At 41.5% G+C, this 22,057-nt stretch overlaps 1 long non-coding RNA gene across 1 annotated transcript in view; it reads right to left on the reverse strand.

Moving 5' to 3' along the window:
* Positions 1-11,057: 11,057 nt before the first annotated feature.
* LOC309532542 overlaps positions 11,058-22,057 on the reverse strand; it is a 33,499-nt gene continuing 22,499 nt past the window's right edge. The window contains exons 3-6 of the long non-coding RNA XR_014219906.1: positions 20,621-20,720; positions 17,954-18,044; positions 15,054-15,111; positions 11,058-12,422 (exon numbers count right to left, since the gene is read on the reverse strand). This is a non-coding gene — a long non-coding RNA (uncharacterized lncRNA). The remainder of the gene's footprint in view (positions 12,423-15,053; positions 15,112-17,953; positions 18,045-20,620; positions 20,721-22,057) is intronic.

Below are 22,057 nucleotides of genomic sequence, written 5' to 3' on the forward strand. Positions count from 1 at the left end.
CAGACCCAAAGATCACTTGAGTTGCAGAAGGGGAAAGGAGTTGTCACCAAGAGAAGAGTCATCTTACTGTGTTGTGAATGGAAAGTATAGCTGACCAAATTCTTTTCTAAGAGCTGATGCCCACAAGTCTCTTCAACGCTGTGTTTCAGTAATTTGTAAGTGATACCGAGATGCTTTGTCCCCAAATCCTTTGATTCGCATAAGTGGAACTGTTGGTTCCCTAATACTGGGACAAGCTGCAGTTCTGGTATTAGGCATAGCATGTACAGTGCAACCTAGATCATTTGGCAGTACACTGTGGGCTTCACACAAATACCCGCAGTATTATAAGTCACGCAAATACAGAAAAAGACTCAAACAATGCACAGCTTGTCTGACAACCATGCCTATCATATGAAGCAGAAAAAGTGCGGCCTTATCTGCAGTTGACTTATGAATACTAGTCTGTTTCTTACCCCGGAGACCTCTCTGGGGATGTAATAAAAGCCTCCCTGGAAGGCATGCTTAAATCCTAGTTTGCACTGGAAGCCTACAACTAGCTTACTCACACAAGACTTTAATACATATTATTAACAATATCTTAAATATGACACTCTAATACTTCAGATAGTCATACAAAGGCAAGAGAGAGCAATATTGGTAAAATTTCACAATCCGTCTCCCTCTCCACACTTTCCTGCTTCATTTGAATCTAAACCATAATACACATAAAGTTTTGTGTATTCTGATCTTTTTTTGACATATGGCAAAAAGACCCAACATAACATTTCTTCAAGGAACACTCGACTAGTAATAGATTTTACTATCATGATCTGATTTGAATAGTTAGGCTGCACTCAAGATACAGTAGCCACACAATCTGTTGGCGAAACTTGGGAACCTGGGACATTCTGTGCTACTCGGTGCCCCAATTCCCATCCATCCATTTCCTACTTAATTATTTCCCCGCCATTTCCCCCGCCATTTTTATAAGCTGCAGCACGTTAAGGGTTATCATGAAGGCGCTTTGTTTTTGCTACTCACCTTAACTCTAGGAGCACTATAATCCAAACCAGAACTAAAATTAATTAATTGAGAAGGTGTGTGGATACCGACTCTACATCCTTGTCTCTGCTGTGACTCCTGTAGAGAGCACTGGTATCTATTTCTAATACTGCTTAGATTGTAAGTCACATTTGAATGTCTGCTAGAAACAGCTTAGTATAAGTGCACTGCCATTTTCATTCTGCCTCAAAAGGCTTCAGCTGTAGTGCCCTAATGCCCTAGTAATGGATATCCCGTTTGGAATACTGAACCTATTTTAATATGACAAAGCGAATGCAGAGCATAATACAAATTGTCATAAAGAACAGCTTAGTCCTCACAATGCCCTCAACTGGTGGTGTCACTGAAGTCAACAGGATTTGTGCTGGCGGTGTCCCTTGGAGGCAAGATGTCAATGCTTGAAAACTTTTCCATCCTCTGGGTCTTTTCACACATGAGACTTGTAGTGTTTTTTAAAATATTGCTTTGTAATGCAGATGTGAAGCCTGTGCTGGCCAGAATGCTCATTCAAATGACAAATGTCTCTCTTTTCCTTCCCGTTTTGCACTTAACAAGGATTACACACTCACATAAATAGCATGAGAGAAGCACAAGCAACTATTTAAACTTCATGTCTGATAACACTTTCAGTCTCCAAGGATGCAAACCTGTCATCAGTTATGCTTTGGCAAATCCCATTGACAGCCAATGGGTACACGCATGTTACTAATGACATATAAAATTGCATTTTAAATATGTATAAATGGCGAAACAATAGGGATTCGGTCTTTTGGTATAATTTATCATCCCTTTTCTTAGTTATTTCCACAGATTTTCTTAACTTTTGATCATTAGCGTAGGCCACAGGGTTTGTTTGTTTTAACCTATACCTTGTGGGAAATTCATTAAAACATTTAACGAAACAAATCCTTTCTTCCAAATCCTTTTTTTAAAAGAATGGCTTTATTCGTGGCACTCGGCATCCTTGTCTACCTCTGTTAGGAGACCTAACTGGCAAATCATCAGTTATTTCCCCATCAAACTTCAAGCATCTTCCGTATTGATAGAAGAGTTTGAAACCTCCATTCAGCTGCAATGCGCCAGGTGTATGAAAATAACAAAGAATCTGTTAGAAGCGGCTGATACACAAATTGCTTCTCTATTTGGATTTGTGCTTGGAAATCTATTTGACCTACTTTGTCTTGCCTGTCTGTTAAAAAGGTGGGGGTAAGAAGAAGGACCGTGTGGAAATCAATGTGGATCTGCTTATTGCACAGAAGGGCTTGTTCCAACCAGGAGACTACTGTGTAGGACAGACAAGCATCTGCTTTGATACAACTTCACGACATAATAAAGGTTGCATCCCAGCATCTAAGCTGTGACTGTGAAGAGCTCAGGTGGCTTTGATATTTAGGCCATCTGGGTGCTGGTATCACAGTGTGCAGAGCAGAGGTCTTATTCAGATCACATGCCATTAAGCCAAAGGCAGTGTCTTTATATCCCATACAGATCTGTTTTGCTTATTCCAGGCCTGTTCAAGTTGCAAAAACAGGACATTTATTGATGATCTGTAGAGCTGCTGTGCTGTGTCCAAATTGAACTGTTTCTTAATAGCAATAATTTTGCCCTAGAAGAGTTCTCACACAGGAGTCACACCTGGTTTGCTGTATTAGGATGCCCTTTTCATAATGCCATGGTACTAGAAGGGGCAAGAAATCCATTTGGCCCAAAGGCCACATTGTATATTATGATTTCTCACACAAAAGGCTGCTGTCAGACCCAACTCTGAAAGTGAGGCAGGAAAAGTCGAGACGGACGAGGGGAACCAAGTGACAACAGTCTCTAGCCAGAACAGGTTTCCTATTTGTTCAGGCCAGCAAGCAAACCTGACCCAGAGGGTTTTATAAGCATTGCAGGGTATATAGCCTGACCTAATGGTACAAAGAGGCTTCCTTGACTATTGTGGCTGGACTCATATCAGTTTCTTATTTTGGCCAGAACTGAGTGGGTGTGTGAAGAACAAACTGAAGCCCTGCCAGAGAGATTCGGGAGGTTGCCAGTTCAAGACTCACTGTGGGCTTGAGTCCAGACAGGCACAATAAGAGAACAGGTGCAATGCATAAACATTCCAACAGAGTAAATAGTTCCAGATGACTTAGACAAGAGACTTGAGCAACTTTCTATGGGGAAAAGCAAAAGTTGCTTTAAAAAATGGGATCTGGGGCTTTTTCTGGCATTAGAGTTGGCCACAGACCATATATTGAATGGCTGAGACTTAACCCTTCAGGTAATTTTTCTTAGGTAAGTCAGTGTGTGAGTTAGTTTTGCTCATGCTGAGGACTGTCCTCTGGGTTCAAGACAAAACCTGATTGGTCATTTTAAAAGTGTTTTTTTTGTTTTGTTTTTTTTGCAAATGGTTTTAAATTTTTCAGGCCAGAATGACTCAAGGGAAGGTTTTCCAGTTGGCTTTTGTAAAGGGGAATTAACAAGTGGTAAATTGTAGCCCAGCAGGATTTGGCCTAGACCTAAATCTAGCACACATTAAAATTTTGCCCCAAAGAATCTTCCCACCAAGCCCCAATGTTCAGAGGGGAAATGTTTCAGCAATGTCAGGGATCAGGTTCCAGTCAAGTATAAGAAGGCTGGTGGTGCAGGAAAGGCCAAGAGGAAGGGAATGCAAGACTGCAGTGACATGAAGCGAATCTGGAACATGGCTAGGCAAGAGCGGAGGAGATATGGAGAGCTTGGGAGATGCAAGGAGGAGATGGGGCACAGCTTGGCAAACTTGAAGTTGTATTAGGAGGGCATTTGTGCAGAGATGGGGAAACTGTAACCCTCTAGATGTTTTTGGACTGCAACTCCCATTATTCCACTAGTCAGTATGACCAATGGAGGCTGGTCCATTGGGGTGAACCCACTGCTTGTCAGCTTCCTCCATCTTAGTCTCAGTGTTGCTCTAGTGGAACTCAGCAGGAAGGACTACAGAGACAGAATTAGAATTAGTTGGTTCCACCTGTCATTGCGACTGGCTCCACCTACTGTTGACTTACCTACCTTCTGGTCCTACTGGGCTCCACCCACCACTGAATATGGCCCATGGTCAGGGATAATGGGAGCTGTAAGCCAACAACACCTGGAGTTTCCCCAGTCCTGTTTTTATGATTGAACTGCCCTATCAGCAATTGGATCAACTGACTAGGGCAGAGATTATTGCTGGTACTAATGGTTTATAGACATTAAGGTTGAAATTACTGCCAGCAACCATAGGTCTAAAAAGAGTTAGGAATATAGGTTGTTTGGTTTCTGGGTGTTTACTAGTGACTGTAGCAACAAGATGGAATTTTTCAGGTGGAATTTGCATTTAAATAATATGTTAAGATATTTAAGCCCAACAATAATTCAGATTTCATGTAGAACTTCACTTAAAATGCAGAAAGCTGTTAACTATCACATCAGACACCAGCGAAGGATGATAATGGATGGTTGTTTTGGAATAACTGTGAATGTAAACATGATTCAAGGCACTGGAACAAGCTTATGGAAAATATGTGTTCAATGAATCACATGACTTTCATTCCCTATTGTAATGTGATCAGAGAATGATGAAGCCAAGAAGCATTTGTGCCAGGAAGCCTCATACAAGAAGGCAACTTGGAGACTGGATTGATTGCCATGTAGATAACCTGATATATTCGTGCTTACTTTGCTTAACTACCTTCTTAGTAAAATTACTGTGGTACACATCATCTGACATTGCCAAAAATAGAGAAGGGCTCTGATTGGACATTTGCACTAGTAGATAAAGTTAAAAAACAAACAAACAAACTACTAATCTACCAAGTATGAGATGTTGGGGGGGGGGTAGGAGGAAGACCAGCAGGGAATCACATACATACTTGCTGGGTTCCTTGATATAGTGCACTGGTGAAGGGATGCCATTGAGGTGCAAGTTCTTAACATCCTTGTGCAACCTGAATTGCAATCAAATACCACAGCATTTTTGTGAACACAGTTTAAAAAGAACCCAGTATTAACATTCGTAAAATCCACGGCCTTTTACCAATATTATACACATATGATGAGGCTTTTTATTGATCTTGTTGTCTTGTTATGCAAGATGTTTTTGCAGAGATTTACCATAATAATGTCCTCTAATGAAGCTGATTATGTATCCCACAAGGCACATTAATATATGAATAAATTGTTCTTAAGGTAGGTCTATTTATCACAGGAACAGCAATAAGCATAATACAGTGTTCCATAGAGCATAGTATACACTGTAATATATGGATGCATCTAATATTTATATTTTTTTCTATAGGATCATTTCTAGAACAATGAGCATTTGCAGTGCTTGGTGTGAAAACAAGGAACCAATAAGAGCAAAGAAAAATGTTAAGAGTGCACAGGTCAAAAACAACCCCATGTCCATCACTTAACAATGTGGTTAGTGGTCACTATAAAGATCACATTATCATTATGACCATTTTTCAGGAGAGAGATTGATGGTGATGTCTATGTGAATGTATGGAACTGTTTACTCTGGGCACAAAACAGCCAAAGTCCAGCATATACACACCCCATTGATTTATATGGGAGAACTAGGCATATGCTTTACCATTTCCTGTTAAAATGGACCATTTAAGTATTATTGCATGCCACCTCAATCTCAGAGTGGTGTGAGATTCGAGGGTTCTAGGCACTTAACCCAGGGTTTGATTTCCTTGGAACAAGGGACAGCAGAGATTGTGGCGTCTTTATGATATTTCCTTTATTTACACATAAGTACAACCTGGACATATGATGAAAGGGCTCACAGTGTTAACCCCCACTGCTGTTTCTCCCATGGACATGAATTACCACCAGCATTAATTGTGTTGTATAAAATACATAAATAGTAGAAATGAAAATAGGAAAGCCTCCTGAGAAAAGTGTCAGGGAACTGGAAGGCCGGCTAAAAGATTAGGAAGAAGTCCTTCACTATCTACCCAATCTACAATCTAGTTTTATCTAAATAAATAGATGGAGAGTTGGTGATCACACCTGTCTCACTAGAGAGACCGTAAGTCAGGTTGCAACCCTAAAGACACTTATTAAGGAGGAAGTCCCACTGAAAACAATTGGGCTTCCAAGTAAGCATGCATAGGGTTGTGTTGTCATGGTCAAGCACACACAGAGATCTGCAGCTATAACCTCCAGCTAAATGACCTTGGGTAGCAGAACTGGGAGAGACACTTTGCTTGTAACCACAGAGAGCCACAGCTAGAATAAAAAAGTACATATGAAATACATGATAAGGGAATATTTGGGGGGGGGGGTGTTAAGGGACATATAAACATTATTTCTTTTTAAAGTTTTTTGCTTATGCTTAATATATAATATTGTTGTTTAGTCGTTTAGTCGTGTCCGACTCTTCGTGACCCCATGGACCAGAGCACGCCAGGCACTTCTGTCCTCCACTGCCTCCCGCAGTTTGATCAAACTCATGCTGGTAGCTTCAAGAACACCATCCAACCATCTCATTCTCTGTCGTCCCCTTCTCCTTGTGCCCTCCATCTTTCCCAACATCAGGGTCTTTTCCAGGGAGTCTTCTCTTCTCATGAGGTGGCCAAAGTATTGGAGCCTCAGCTTCACAATCTGTCCTTCCAGTGAGCGCTCAGGGCTGATTTCCTTCAGAATGGAGAGGTTTGATCTTCTTGCAGTCCATGGGACTCTCAAGAGTCTCCTCCAGCACCATAATTCAAAAGCATCAATTCTTCGGCGATCAGCCTTCTTTATGGTCCAGCTCTCACTTCCATACATCACTAGTATATATAATATATGCAGGGCTAAATAGACTGTTGGCCTGGCCCATGATTAGGAAGAAGAAGAAGAAGAAGAAGAAGAAGAGGAGGAGGAGGAGGAGGAGGAGGAGGAGGAGTTTGGATTTGATATCCCGCTTTATCACTACCCTAAGGAGTCTCAAAGCGAATAACAATCTCCTTTCTCTTCCTCCCCCACAACAAATACTTTGTGAGGTGAGTGGGGCTGAGAGACTTCAGAAGCTTCATATGGTTTCTCCTGGTCCTTCTCCCCACCCCTGACTGTTGTGGTGCCTCCCTGCTTATGGCAAGTGGGTTACTCGTCTCATTTAGCATGAGCAGAAGTTATATTTTGCACACACCAGCAGAACCCACACTGGGATAGTTTGCAATGCCACACAAAGCTTGGTTCATCTGGCTTGTTCTGCTCTAATCAGGAGCAGGTCCCACAGGCATAGGAATAAACACAAGACAGATAGCTGCCTACATCAGCCACAAATCCCAGTGACTCAAATGAGTGCATACGATTGTCCTAAATAATTGTGTGGTTTTTTTAAAATGACTGTTCATTTGCGTTAGCTGGTTTATGGGATGGGTCACTTAAGAGCAGTTTGATTAGCTGCTAGATATAAAGAGTCATTTTTTTTTTGCTGTTTTATAATGCTGTTGTTGGCATTACTTTTATATTCTATTGATTTGTTGTGTTTGAATGGATTGTTGTTTACTATCCTGGGAGCCCTTGGGTTGAAATGCAGGACATACAGTGGTGCCTCGCAAGACGAAAATAATTCGTTCCGCGAGTCTTTTCGTCTTGCGATGTTTTTCATCTTGTGAAGCACGGTCCGTCGTAACTGCGCCTCTTCAAGCGGCTTTAAGAAAAAAGCGCAAGACGTTTTCATCTTGCGAAGCAAGCCCATAGGGAAATTCGTCCAGCGAAGCAACGCAAAACTGAAAAACCCTTTCGTCTAGCGAGTTTTTCGTCTTGCGAGGCATTCGTCTTGCGGGGCACCACTGTAAATTTAAACAGCAACAAAAAATTATTATTATTATTAGTAGTAGCAGCAGCAGTAGTAGTAGTAGTGGTGATGGTAGTGGTAGCAGCTTAGGTGGAATTGTTATCCCTGAAGATTTTCAGGAAAAGACTAGGCAGGGCACTTTGAGTGAGTAATAGCTCAGGTATAGAATGCCTTACCTTGGCATAGGGGTCTGGCCAAGATAAACAGTGCTGTAATATATGTTTCATTGTTTTCCAGGCTCTGATCTTGACACTTGTCTACGACATTTAAATGAGTGGTCAATGAAATGACAGTGTGGTTGGAGAGGTTGGGTTAGTTCTTTCTTGCTGTTTTCAATGGTCTTTCTTGTAGCTATAAAACAAGGGAAAAAATCAAAAATCAATAGGTGGGGCTTTTTTGTGAATGTTTTTGCATTGTCCATTTGTTTCTGATGTGGTTTACACAAGTTCCATTGGCATAATTTTGGCATAACCATAGTGTTATTGGTTAATGAAGACCAACCACAACATCAGGACCAGTGCCAAGTATTAGCGGGTATATGGGTAAGGTGCTTTCTGGCCTCTTCAGCACTGCCCTGATGGCCTCCACTGTGGATTTATTAGGAGGCAACAGATCTGACCACACCGGGGATAGCCTGAGCCGCCATCTTGATTTCTACAGAATGTCTCTTGGCCGTACAATGAGGCACAAAGACATTCTGAGGAGATTAAGATGGTGATGGCTGCAGCTGCCTCAAATGGTGCTTCTGTTTGGAGGGCTGGGTCATAGTTAACAAAAATTAAGGTGGAAGGAGCAGGCCCTCTGGGATCTCCCCTTCCTTTTTGATGTTTATATGTCCCATTTGGAATCTGACCCACAGCTAAGCACATCAGGGTACCAGAGATGTGGAAGACTGAGAACCACCATTGCCACCATTCATGCCAGTCTGGTAAGTGCTGCTGCTTTTTAAAGGGGGTTTCCAGAGGTTTAGAGGGTGTTTACAGGCTTATTAGATGGTATTTCCCACTATACACAATTTCACGTATACATGCAGTACCTGGTAACATAACCCCCATGTAACTGGGGAGACACCTGTAGATGAACACTTCATCTTATTGCTTTTGCTTATTGTGGGACCTGCCCTTCCACATGGTCCATTGGCCCATGAATGTGCATCCCTTCCCATCTGCTGTCTGACCTTTCTTTGTTTGCCGTTTATGCTTCAGTATTTAAGGGAGAATGAATGTGAAATAATTTTGCAAGACAGGCACCTGGCATCTCCATCGTTCTTGGAAGTAAATATTTGATTTAAATGGAACTTACTTTCAAGTAAATGGGCTTAGGATGTAGATCATATTACATTATATTATTGTAGTCTAGAGACAGCCTTATGTGATGGATGATGCGAAGGGCCGCAGAATCTAGCAACAATAGCCAAATTGTTTTTAAAGCTGCAAATAAGGCACAGTTCACTCTTCAGACTTAAATTTGTGTAATTCACAGTGTTTGTTTCTTTTACTGCATGAGTAATGTGTAATCTGCATGTATGATTGGGAATACCTTTTTCATCTGAGTGCACTCCATTTTGATTTGTGTACCTCTGGGGTGCCTAACAATGAAGATGGCAGTTGCGTGGAGAGGAAGAGGTTTGCTGAATCACAAAGAGCAGACTTTATCAGGAAAACCTAACAATGTGTTATACTTTACTAAAGTAAGCCCTGTGTGGCCAGCTGGAACTTTGAAATTTACCGGAAGCCACTGGGACAGTTAAATCACAATAGAACTTATTTTTAATGAAGTTTTCTGAAATGGCACATGACTACATAATCACCACAACAGAAATCTGTTTAGCTGGTGTATAAAGGAAAGGCATACTAAAGCTTTGACAAGGAATGGAACACACTTCTAGAAGTCTGAAAAGTGAAAGGTTCCTCCAGATGACCTGCTATTGAGCATCCACACCTGATTTCCTTGCACCAAGTTTACACAGAGGTTATACTACGTTTGGTCTTTACTGAGTGTTTGTTTTGATTTTGTTAGCAGGGAAGAGGTTATACAACAATGAGCATTCATCCAGGTTTTCTTGTCTGATTTTTCTAATTTCCTCATCAGTCACTCATTCATTCCACACTTTTTGGTACATTTGCAGTTAGGAAACTAACTGCAAAAAGTTTGCTTCTCCCCAAAGTAGATCTGTTTTACCCAGGTGACAGAGTGCTTTAATCCACTTCCTAAATTGCCATTATGCATTTGGATCCCTCTCATAAAATACAGATGGTTTGGAGGCAACCTGAAGTGATCAAGAAATTCAAGCAACTGTGGGTGCTTCTAGACTGCAGCTATTTTCAGGAGGGATTTGATTACAAACTGGCAAAGTCAGGCTGCAGTTGGGAGGTCTTGTGCAACAAAAACACCTCTGCAAAAGATCGGGCTTCCTGAGATAAGGAAAGTTATGGGGAAATGCACTGGAAAGTGTGAGATAACACTTGCTTTGAAGCAACATCATCTAACCTCCCTGCAAACAAATGAATATTCATTAAATAGTCAACTTCATCTAATCTCCTTGGAAACAAATCAGGATGAATGGTCAGTTTCCTGGAATCACTATGTAAAAACCAAAGGAAGAGATGATGCAATATTCTGTGACCTGGTGTTGCCAATACCAAATAGCTCCATGTTTCTTCAACAAGTGTTTTTGTATGTAGATATGCTTACAAGCGTGTATGCAAGTATCTATCTGCTTCTTACCTTTGGCTTGGCTGAGAACCAGTTCACATGGACACTGCCATGTCTCTTGCTATGATTTCAACCAATCCCATCAGTCTGTTAGGCAGCAAAGACACACAGATAGGAATACAAATGTGGCCATCATAAATCCTTCTTGTGCTACGATTTTCATCATGAGAAGGACATGCAGTAGCATTCCTTTGAACAGAACCATAACACAGGAAGCAGACATGACCAGCCTTAACCTCACTATAAGAGGAGACAAATTAAGAGGTTCAGTGAACAAGCCTTTATTTATAAGGGGAATTAGCGGCAGGCTAAAGAGGCTGCAATACTATCGCTCTCATCCTTGTGCATATGTGGTTCAGTTTAGAAATTGCCAATTCCACTTTGGTTTCACCACTGTTGAAAAATATTTTTGGTCGTGCTTTCAACATCTGTCTCAAGAATTTTCACCATTGTTCCTCATCAAATGTCAACCGGAAACTCTCAAGCTCACCAGAAATTCAGCTCATTCTCCATTTTCTTTATTGTTACAATTCTAACCTCCCAGTTTTAGATCTTACATTAAGGCCACAGTCTGGAAAAATGACGTTGCTGAAGCTAAGCAGACCTGGGTCTGGTTAGTCCCTGTAGAGAAGATTGCCTGGGAACATCATGTGCACTGCCTTAATCATCTTTGCAGGAAAAGAGTAGGATATAAATATACAATACATCAATAAGAAACACATTGCTACTGCATTACAGGCTGCACCGGTTAGATACTCCTGCTTTTTGAGACCAAACATCCAGTTCCACAGGATCCAGCTTAAACATGTTCAAAGGCTGAATGTAGGCACCAAAGGTTTGTGGAAGGTCTCTGGTGCTAGATGGGTCAAATTTGTGTAGGCTGTGGATAGCAGACACAGTGCCTTGATGATGATCAGGGATGCCTAGGTTCATCCTAGGCCCCTAATTATTTCTGAACCTAATCTACCTCACAGGGTGGTTTTGAAGAAAGGCCTTGGAGGAGGAAAGGCAAGATAAAATATAATACATTAGTAATGCTGAGAATTCAGGATCTTCCCACCTGTATAATTATCACCATATTTATGAGAGCACTCTCTTAGGAACAGAAATCATACCACAGAAAAAGTCTCAAAACTTTGCTGTTTTCACCCCCCACCCCCGCTTTGTTCTATGAAAAGTTTGCTCTTGAATGTAATTCTCTCTTTTGAATTCAGCATGCCACCGCCACAATAATTTGAAAGAAACAAAGGCCAGACTAAGATGACCTGGGTAATAGGCACCTTCTATATGACTCCACAAGCAGCCTCCATCCCTGCCTGAGTTACTTGCTTTCCCCAAAACAATGATTGAATTAATCATATCCAGATGTCACCCGAGAAGTATGTGCACCTGATCTCCAAATGGCCTATTTATCACTGTGCTAATGGAGACATTCAGCACATTGCGAACAAGTGCCTCACTTTTCCATTTCCTGGAGGTATAGCAGATATGCTGTGTGCATTTCCTAAAACCTTTCAATGGATTTCAAATATGGCTATTGACTTAGGACCACTTTGGATGTCACGACCATCTTGAGGAAACCTGTGTACAGAGAAACATGAGTAGCATAAAAGCTTCCCTGCTAGACATACACACACACATATGTTCCCTGTATTCCCACATGCAGTGCTTTCTCATGTGGCTTTTACAGCTCCCCTGTCCCCACCCCACTGATTGTTTTTTGTGTAGAGTACAGAACAAAATGAAACCATCAGGAGTTACCTCGGCATGGGCTATTTTCAAAAAAAAAGGCAGAAAAACAATTCAAGTGGAGCACAGTCAGGGAGCAATCGTCAGCACGAAATGAGATCTTGGTTTTCCATTTCATCTGCAGAGAGAAAACACAGCAGAACTGGCATGTCCACATTGTCCATACATTATGAAATCCATATGTACTGAGAAATAAAACAGATTCATTCTGCGTAGGTTTTCCCCACCCCCCCCTTGGAAATTGGAAACACAAAGCGTTCAACTGGAGAAAATAACAAGAGCTTGTTGGATCGCCATGGAGGCAGAACATAGCTATTGTAGCTAGTAGCTGTTGATAGCCTTATCTTCCATGCATTTGTCCAATGCACTTCTAAAGCCATCCAAGTTGGTGGCCATTAATGAAGAGCCATTGTAGATTTCTTGTGAGTAGACCATATTGGCTGTTCTGTCATAGTAGGCAGCTGGGTGGGCAACCAGCCCTGCAGGTGGCAGATTTGGGTGGGCCACAGTCCACCTGAGCCAAGTGACTCTGTGTGTGTGGCTCAGGAGAGGGCCAGGCCTGCTTATCCTCTGCATGTTGAATCAGAAGTAATTCCCACTGAGTTCAATAGTGTTTCCATTTAAGTGAATGTGTATGAAATTGCAGCCTAAATCTTTAAAATCATATCATCTAGCAAAAAGCCAGCTGCAACCAGAAGTTTTTGTTATGAGAACAGTTCTAGACTCTGTTTTTATTTAAATAAAATCATTTCCATTTAAGAATGTGTTGTGTGCGGCTGAATGAGTGAATTTTTATAATATCCTACCAGGATGTGGATGGGTTGTTTGAATGAAAAGGGTGGGTGGGTGGGTGGAACGCAAGATACATGGCTTCATTTCCTTGCTTGGCCACAGTCGCTCTTTAATTTATCTCATAAAACCCCAATATCCCTACTCATAATTAAGTGGGATTAATACTTCTCTGCTGCAATGGAGCCCTAGTTAAGAAGGTTGTTTTGAGCATGAAATGTAATAGAAATTGCTAGGTGCTGAGATATTACAGTAATGAGGGAGACTGTAGTAGTTCCATGCTCCCCTTCACTCCAGAGATGTCAGAAAGGCCTGTGGGGGAGAGCATAGCCAGTCTTAAAAACATCAACAGGGGCAAATCTCTCCTATACTGCCTGCAGACCAGACAAGGTGGCCAAGTGTCCTACTATACAGAGGACAGCATTTTATCTGAAGGACTTTTAGAGAACAATTTTCTGTTTTAAGGTTGGGGAACGACATTCCCTTTCTGGGCAACTTTCAGAGGGACACATTCCCATTGTGGGCAGGGTCTGAGGCAAAAGTGGGAAGATTTTACCTCTGTACAGTAGGCTAGTTTATTTTCTTTCTGCTATACAGGCAAGCAAGAGGCATTATCAAATGTGTCAAGGACACATGCTAGCATGGCTAAAGCACTTGAGGAGAGATGGGGGCAGTGGCAATAAAGAGTGTGACCTAGGGAGAGTGGACATGGCCTGAGGGGCCTGACCTAACCCCTGACGGCCAAAGAGAGAGTCCTGGAGAGTTGCATCCAGCCTCTGGTTCTGAGCTTTCCTGCCCCTGATCTAAACCACCCAATTCAGCATCTTCTATCTCCAGAGTGCCCACCATCCAAAACAGTCAGAAAACATGAGCTCCAGATCGAGCATAGCTGTCTTCTTGTAATCCATTTGGTAAACATTAGGAATAGAGTTGCCAGAGGTAGCAATAAATTCTTTCTTTTTCTTTTTTACATTTATACTTGAAGGTTAATGTGTAACATCTCAAGCAATGGCACTTTTTTTTTTGTTTAGCCAAAAAAACAACAACCCCAAGTCTGTTTAAAATTTGGAATAGGTTCCTGAACCATTCAGAAAAGCCTTCCCTGGTGTATTCCACCACCGTTAAGGTTGCTCTTTACTGATGTTTCCACCTTCATTTCAAGAGAATGAAATGGCAGCCTGTCTATCACATGATGACTGAAAGCAGCAGTAAACTGAGACTGGAACAGAAGTACAATCCACAAGGGAAGCTCCACTACGGGTTTAATGTATTCCCCCCAGAAATCACAAAAGTCTTCCAGGGTCTTTTGTGTTTATCGTTAAAGATCTACAACATTTATGTGACTAAAGGCACCTGTGTAGTTTATATTTTGTTGTTACATAGAGACATTTCATAAGCGCAGACAGAAAATGGCAAGTTACCATTCCTAGGGCTTGCAACCAGGGACGGAAATGTAAATGCAGCGGCAGAGTGACTTTGGCATATTCTTAATTATGTTGGCACACTTTTGTATTGATTTTTGCTCTGTTAATTACTAAAGTATCAATATGTTGTAAAATACCATGCATTCATTATCTTTGCTTGCAGTCCATTTAAATAATTACCAAAAAAAAAAAAAAAAACATCCAACTCCCCACCCTACCCCCACACCTCTGTCAGCGCTACCAATGAAGCGGTAATGTACTTACTTTCCCCCCCTTTCTAGGCACACTTCATTACACAAAACATTTATTTCAGTCCGTGTATTGTTCAGAATCCTCTTTCCAATAATAAGCGCACTGCATATTTTTTTTTCCTGGGCTGGTGTTTGTAGAGCCCTTGTAAATAACGCATGCATATTGAGAACTCCTCTGCACTTTCTCGTCTTTGAACGCAATTAGAAATGGTTATGTTTTTAAATCACCTGGGATTTCACATTCCCCCCCTCCAATTACTGGAGAATCTTCCCCTCTTTACTTACAGCCTTAGAGGATCTTTGTGGAGTAGCCAAGTGTCTGAATTTTGAAAGAAAAAGCTAGCTGGAAGAAGGGAACAAAGTAGTAATCATGATACAATATTAAAAAGGACATTAAAATGAGCTGGAAAAGCAGCGGCAATCATCCTGCTCTTGAGAAATACAGGAGCATCAGGAAGCTGGTCCACACAATGCGGCACCTATGTATAAGAGAGCACATAACAAACCAACTTGTGCAAAAGATGCTACTTAGCAGCTTCCCTCTCCTTCCCTTCAGGAAACCTTTCCCACATTGATCTGTCTCCCGGGGCCTTACAGTGCCTCTTTGCACAGCATTCTAGGGCATGGTCAATTATTCAGGAGTGGGGAAACTTTTTGACCTCAAGCACTACGTGCAACAGTGTAGGGGTGGGCTGCAGGCCAGTGGGTGTGGCCGGAGCTGCTGGTGGGTGTGGCCTTGGGGCACGCCCACACATTCCACCTTCCTCTCTCTTACACACATTCATCCTCTCTCACAGGGTGAGAGGTGGTAGCAGGTGGTTGCATTGAGCACATGTAAGGCCTGTGAGGGCCACACATGCAGGGTGCAGGGTACCCACAGTGTGTTACCAGGCCAAATTTTCTGAACAATCCTGTTGGGGATATTTCTCTCAGCAACTCAGAGCACCCTCTGCAAGGTACCCGACACTCACCTGTGATTGTGGGAGGAGATGGGCAAAAGTCCAGGCATCTTGTCAGCCATTACCCATCTTTTTCCCCCAAGGGTAAGCTCCCAGGCTTCTAAGGAACATGAACATGGACTCTCCTTCCTTGGAAGTTTTTAAGCAGAGGTTGATTGACCTGTGTCGTGTGTTATATAGTTGATGATTCCTGCATCACAATGATCCTCATGATCATTTCCAACTCTACAGTTCTATGAAATCTGATGGGAGAAATCCCATTCCTCCATCCAAATTACATTTCTTGGCCAGGCCATTTCTGTACCAGAAGGACTGAACACAAAGACTTGACTATAGATGGCAAGGGAAGATGAGGCACTGAGAGAAAGAGAAAGGACATTCTGCCAAATTAAAATTTGCCGGGGGGGGGGAGCCTCTCTGCAGAAGGGGGCAGGTTGTCTCAAAGTTACTAATGCAATTGGTTCTGCATGTTTACGTGTTGTCTAGCAGTTAACATTGTCCATTGAGTGTGGAAAGGAAGTACCGTACTTCTTTAAATGTGCATATGATAGGGATCATTGACCTTCGACAGTGGGACGGTGGAAGCAACTGCCCATTTGTCTGGAAAATGTTAAGATCACATTAGACAGTTTTACATTCTAGCAGCAGTCCATTATTATCAATCACTGGGCAATTCAAGTCTCTCTGCAGTAGGTTCTCACCACCAGTTCCTTTTAGAAAGCAAATATAGGAAAGGTGAAGGACATGAGGCTACAATAATGTTTTTATTTTGTGTGCTATGTTTAAATATCTTTATATTTTTGAGCATTGTCACTCACAAAACAGCTGCAATCCTGAATCTGCAGACTTGGTTGCGGAGAAATTATGACCAGCTAAGCCTATTGGCCATTATCCCAAGAAAAGTGTCCAAAGTTACAGCTCACAGTAAAGGCTAAAGGAGGCTGCCAAATGGCAATGCATTTCTTTTCTACACTATAGTGTTTGACCTTATAGACTAGATTGGAATAAGTCAGGAAACAAAGCATTTGGGGGTTGGGGGATCCCAGGGGGAACTCTAAGCTGTTAACAGGAAGGTCTATGCTTCACATTTTGGGAAGGCAGAATATTTTACTGATGTTGGGTGTGTGTGTTATGGATATAGCACACCCGACATATGATTTACTGGGCATGTGCTGTACACACAAAGTTTGGGACCAACTTTGTGTGTACGATAGCTTGGTTCTTGACCAAACTCCAAAGACAGTCAATTCCCCCACCCAATCTTTTCCCACCCTGCTCCCGCTATCACAGTGGTACTTATTTCTCTGGCTTCTACCTTTGCATGTTGGGTCTAGCTCCTCCTGTGCGGTTTGAGGGCAAGGTGAGAGAGGGCAGGAAAACAGAGAGGCAGGTAAGAGGGAGAGGAAGCAATCAGTAACACCGAGTCTCCCAGTTGCTCATGCTGACCAGCAATCCAGTCTGATCCAGAAGCATTTTATAGGACTCAATGGTATATCATCGATCTGCTCTGGCCTGACTTATTGAATGGTATCACTCAAGTTCATTCCTTTGCCTACCACAGCTGTATGATTCTGGCACATGAGTTGAAGCCTCACTGGAGACTCCTTAATTCACCCATTCAAGACTTGCCATGGGCTCACTGCACTACTGTGTGTCTTTGCCATTGTGGGTGTTTCCTCACAGATTTTGAACTCAGGTAAGGATACCCAAGAACAAAATAATATACACACAGCTCATCAATGGCTCGTGTGTGTGTGTGTGTGTGTGTGTGTGTGTGTGGTAGTCCCCTTTGAAATATATGGGAGCTGGTGCAACAATATTTACATCTGTGTCATGATGTTGTACACATTAATACCTATGGGACAGCTTAAATAATACATTGCATGTATTTTGGAAGTAGGGTGCTGGAACAGAGAGAAATAGCACATATTGATGTGTTCAATCTTATAACCATATAAATAATCTGTTTATTGCCATTTGCACACCCACGAGTGTAAATGAAATTTAGCATGACATGGCAGTATATCGATCAAAAAGCCAGAGGTAATGCAACAGGTAATGCAGTGTAAAAGAAATGTTAGAAACCAGGAAAGAAGTGCTAGCGTGATAGCCAAGAAACCTAATGCAAAACCCCAGGAATTATTCATATGGATTTTTCATCTGTTCACAATGTATGTCCACACACTTTCAGGAATAAAAAGAAAGAACTTTTAGTCTGACAATTACTTATGTAGTCCTGTTTCTTCAAAGTTCATCAACAAAAGATCGTCAACAGAAAAAGCTAGCAAATCTTCAGACCGTCAGTGTTTCTTCCTCGCTAGAAAAACAATTGAGGAGATTAATTAAGTAATAAACTTTCCCATAATCACCACTATAAACATGAGTAATGACAGACCCAACTTCTGATTTCACCTCTGCACTCCACATCTCAGCTTCATTATCTCTCCCACCCCACCCCCACCCCCCAGCAGTCAGGTTGCATTTCCCATCTCTTCAGCTTCTCCTCTGGAGCCCGGGATAAAATTCTCCATTTTAATCTAGTTTTTAAAATCACCTGAAGACTTCAGTAATTTTGAGCGATACCCACTACATTAACAGTGCACTCCTACTATGCATGTCCACTCAGCAGCAAATCCCATTAAATTCACGGAGATTTATTTCCTCAGTGCTGCAATCCTACACTCACTCACTTGGGAGCAGGGGTGTTGCTGGAAGTGCTGTGCCAAAAATTCATTCTGTGTCCCTCCCCCCCAACTATTCCCTAGCAATTAATTCAGCAAGTAATTGCATGTGAAAATTATCTAGTTGAAATTTTGTATAAATTCTCATGAGTGTGAGGGTTTTTGGGGTTTGGTTTTTTTTAACCTTTAGCTTAATTTTAAGGTGACCAAGTTGTGTTTGTGAATGTCCTTTCTTTCCTTCTACAAATAAAGTCTCCAATGGGCAGTATCCTACAGCCTTCCTGGATGCCTGCAGTTCCTGAAAACCCCATGACAACCTCAGCTGGGCTTTCTTATCAGCATGGGAAGATTGGGAGGCTACTTATACTGTGCCTAATGAGTGCAGCGAACTCAGATGCTCAGTAGTCAGCCTTCCCCCCCCCCCAGCTTCCTGTTCTTAGGAGAAGGCACCACAAGTTAACTTCTCCCATGGAACTTTTTAGATCAGTAGGTGTAGGCAGCCAGGGAGGCTGCAGAGTGCTGGAGAAAGCTTTAATGGAGTGGCAAACACACAGACCACAACCTCAAACCTGCACCCATCAAAATTCTAAAGAAATTTTAAAGTGCCCAGGGATTGAGACTGAAAAATGGAAGCATGTTTTCCAGGAAAAGAAAAGTTTTGAGAAGCTGGAGAATAAGTTTTGTCACAGGAACTTGAAGGATTTCAAACACAGGACCATTACACAAATTTGCATAAAGGTATAGGCTGTCTCACAGCTAATTAAGATGATAGGCAGCTCTGGTCTTTTTTCACTGGTCTTCCTCTCCAGTGCTACAAAAAGTAATTTTTGACACTCCTCTATCAAATATTACAAGGCTCTGATGCTAAGCTATGTGACAGCCTGTGACCTGCACATATCTAATGATTATGTTTATCCATGGTACACATATTCTATAGTTTTTTTTGGACATTGGGAGTTCTTTTTTGGTCTGTTGTGGTTGTGCCTAATCCCTAGTTCAGGGGCCTTATCTGACTTCTAAGCATTTTTTCTCTCACACCCCTCAAGTCCAAGTTATTTAAACAGGAAAAAGAGTTTAAGCACAATTTCTGGGGTGGTTGGAACCCTTCTGTGCTTGCAAATCTCTCCCTCTCTGTTCATCAGATTGATTTGGACAGATCAGCCTGGCTGGTATGAGACGAGGGGCAAGGGGGTAGACAGTAGTTTGGGTGTGTGTCTGCTGGTGTGAGTCCTATATAGGGAAGTGGGGGAGAAACTGTATTTAAAGGCATTTTCACTTTCTGAAACAAAAGAACTGAACAACATTATAACCAAAACCCAGCTACCCTTGCAAAATTGCACTTCTCTAAATTTTGCAATTTAGTTCTCAACTAAGTAATGTATTGAAAATGCATATACATGGGTGTAAAAAAAAATACAAAAAAGCATTCTGTTAGGAGAAACTGCTTTGCAAAAACATGTATATTAGGCAAAATTGCATACAAGTTTATTTGGAAAAATGCACCTTTAAAATGCTGGTGAATTTCCATGGGGATTTTTTTTCTTTCTTTCGAAAACGACACACAAGCTGATGCGAAAATGTGGAGAGCTAAGTTTTAACTAGAAAAATGGGGGGAAAGGAGAAATGAAATTGACAGGTCTATCTATCCCTAGCTCTAGCACATCAAAACTTTTCAAAGGTGTGGTATATCGGTCCTGCTGATAAGATTCTGTATGCATAATGCATACATAAAAGTGCAACGCTTGTCTCAGATTACAAAGGAGAGCTGCAGTTTTATGCATGCGTATGTAATCTTTAAATATTTGCATTATATAAAGGGCCTGTATATCAACACAGAGATCAAGCTGGAGAGAGTGGCTCTTTATTTCGTCAAGAAGAGCCGTTTTTTAAGCAGGCTTCATTTTCACTGAATAAACCAGCAGGTGATCTCTTATGCATCTGTTTTCCCTTGATCTTACTGTGTGAGCGACACTTGCTTTACACTAGCATTAACTGTCAAAATATTATTTAGCTACTGTATGCCTTCTAGAGCAAGCTTTATTAATAAAAAAAAGTAAAGGAAATGTAGTGATAATTGAATCTCTTTATAGTCACCATGTAACAGAAAGGGAGGAAGATGGTTTCTGACCTTAGGGGAAAACATCTGGATTTCCTCTTTGCCCCCAAGATCATGTCCTCTCCCTTACACTATAATCACTTTGATTCACAATACCTCAGAGGGAGATAAAATTTGCAATGTGTGCATATGATCACAGAAATGCAACAGCATTCCTCCATTTCTGTCTTCCTTCCTTCTTCTTCTTCTTGAATCCCTACAGGAATCACATTAAATAAATATATAGCAAGCTGCAGTGTCACAACAAGTAGATGTACAATTATGAGGCCTAATACCCAAAGGAAATCAACCCGAGACTTATTAATATCCAGACCCTAGAAAAGACAACTGTCAGACAATTGGTCAACAAGGTACATCGTATCTGTTAGATACTGACTAACCCATTATGATCTTTATGGAGTGTCCTTTTGGGGTCTAGATCTTCAAATATGAGTTGGAAGACCCTTTCCTTTTATTAGTTGCTAAGCTCTTTATACTTTTACCATATTGCAGCAGGTTAGAAGTCTGAGCTTTATTGTCTTATGTTATTGAAAATCCAGATTCCCTCAGCCTTCTCCCTCAGGTCAAGATTTGTCTGCGAATACATTCTCATTTCTCCATGTACAAAGGCTGTCTGGAGAGAGGCAGAAAAAGATTATGACTGTAATATACTTAAATCCAATTTATTTGCCTGACTAGAAACTTCCACACTTCACAATTGCTTCCTACAGAAGATTTTGTACTTAATTCTTTCTTGGCAGTAAAGAGCAAGCCCGATTCAGCTCATCTGACAGATATATACATGACACACACACACACACACACACACACACACACACACACCCCTGAGCCAAATGGAAGAGCCCTGGAAGAGATGGGTGAAAATAGCAAATTTGCACATTTACCTGTATGTGTTCACACTTTATTTTAATTTAAGTATGATTAATTTGCATGGTAGAAATAGCTCTTTAAAGCTCATGTGAAAAGCTGGCATGATGGCGTGAGGGATGGCTTTTTAACTAGATAACCCGACACCTGACACAAAGGAATTTCATACAGATGTACAACTGTTTGCATTGTAACCAAACACAAACCCCTTTTCATCTATTTTATAATGCAATACTCTTGTTATTGCTGAATCTTCACTATGCCTTAAAGGAGTGCATCTATATTACCTGCATTACATCCTGGGGGGGGGGGGAGAAAAGTGGGTGGGGGTGGTTTGAAAAGGATTCACCTGTCAAGAGCACTGGACCTCAAGCTGGGCTTGCAGAACTGTTTGGAAGAAGTCACTGCTCCTCATGGATCTGAACCATAAGGCACAATAAACCAGTAGGCTGATTGGCTGACAGCCTCCACTTCTTAGGTTATTTACCTATATGCAACAAGCCAGCAATATGCTGCCTTTTGGGGGGGGGGAGCAGCCTGGTGTGCAATTGTTCTGTCCTGGTTGTTTATAGTCTGTGTCCTTAGCCTTTCTATTGTCCTGGCTCTTCACCTTCTTCTGTCTCTTTCCCTTTGATTTTTTTTTAAATGATATTTATTAAAGTTTAA

The sequence above is a fragment of the Podarcis vaucheri genome, assembly GCF_965113315.1.
Source record: "Podarcis vaucheri genome assembly, chromosome: 5".
Taxonomy (NCBI): Eukaryota; Metazoa; Chordata; class Lepidosauria; order Squamata; family Lacertidae; genus Podarcis; species Podarcis vaucheri.